The sequence below is a fragment of the Cynoglossus semilaevis genome, chromosome 10 (genome assembly GCF_000523025.1).
Source record: "Cynoglossus semilaevis isolate Cse_v1.0 chromosome 10, Cse_v1.0, whole genome shotgun sequence".
NCBI classification, from domain to species: domain Eukaryota; kingdom Metazoa; phylum Chordata; class Actinopteri; order Pleuronectiformes; family Cynoglossidae; genus Cynoglossus; species Cynoglossus semilaevis.
In genome coordinates, this window is record NC_024316.1 from 2,881,284 (window position 1) to 2,882,726 (window position 1,443).

The 1,443-nt window shown below is 35.3% G+C and overlaps 1 protein-coding gene across 1 annotated transcript in view; it reads left to right on the forward strand.

Moving 5' to 3' along the window:
- Window positions 1-1,443, forward strand: part of LOC103384585 (rho GTPase-activating protein 4-like) — a 12,755-nt gene that overhangs the window by 1,004 nt on the left and 10,308 nt on the right. The window lies entirely within an intron of this gene.

Sequence of the window (1,443 nt, forward strand, 5' to 3'; positions counted from 1 at the left end):
TCAGTGCTGATCACATGCAGGAAGAATGAAAGAGCTGCTGGAAATGGTGACATAGGCTGGAAAAATGAGACAACCTCCTTTTTTAAAGGGAAGTTTTGGGGGTTTTACTGGAGGGCAACATGGACAGTTCTATTGTTTTGTGGTCTGTTGGTGAAAGTGTGACCTGGGATCATATTTGAGCAGAAATGACAGCTGATGAGTGACAGTTACTTGATTTTAAAAAAATAAAGAAGTCACTAGAGTTTAGTAGATTCTTCTGAATGTTTCATAAAAAAGTTTCTGGATTTAGCAATAAAATTCTCTTCCTCTTTCCATTGCTGTCGTCAGGGATTCGCAGCGTTCATCTTGAGTTGGAGTCCTGCCTTTACACCTGGTGAATGACTGTTATGCTTCGACGTGTTTCATGTTTAACAATAGTGCATCATGAATGACTAGAGCGGAAATGCCCTGAACCCAAAACCACACTTTTTATTTGTAACCTATCTAACTTAACTTTGTTCATACTGTACTTTTCAGGTTCAGCCCATCAACTGTAGGTAGTAGTTCAAAAGGAAACATCATTTGTTTTGAAAACTAACAACTGTTTTTTAACAACTGTTAAGTTTTTGAAACTAAGTTTCAACAACTTACTGCAGTTTACATACTTTTATTTATATATATATATATATATATATATATGCATGGTGTGCATGTGTACATATACACACGTAAATAAATATAAATCCACTTATATAACTTGACATTCATGCATATACACAAATATATCTACATAAATATATGTAAATATATTTATGTCTATACTTCTGTATATTGATGTCTATATTTTATATGTATATATGTATATATATATTGGTGTGTATATGTGCATACATGTATATGTGTGTTGCTAAATGTATGTTTGTGTTTATAAGAATGCATATCACAAATATATGTTCCTCGTTATTAAACATCGACAACAGCAGGGTTGCAGAGCTGCATTCAAATACAATAAAAGGCTATCGTCTATAATTTGGATATTTACCCAAACCTTGTTGTTTTGTTGAAGCAAGATGTGACATATTACATGCTGCTGATGAAAATGATCTGATTAATTTTTTTCAAGACAATAATTTAAGCTTCATTTGGCACAAAACAACTGCGGCTTCATGGCTGTAGTATGTTTAGCATCTCATAAAAAAGGGAGGCGCAGACGACGGCGACCTCCGACTGTTGATCAGCTCGGGCCTTTTGTACAACAGCAGTTGGCCAAACAGTTCGTTTGCAGAAGTGCCAGAAAACACACAGAGTGTATATAATTAATGAAGTATTAAGTGTAATTAAAACTTTCTTGTGAAATGGAGTGCAGTGTTTCCCTGCAGAGTTGTAGCCCCCGAGGTTCATACTATTTTCAGGGCAACTGAGATGTGGAGCTATTTTTGCACCATGTGCATTTCCACTGCAGCA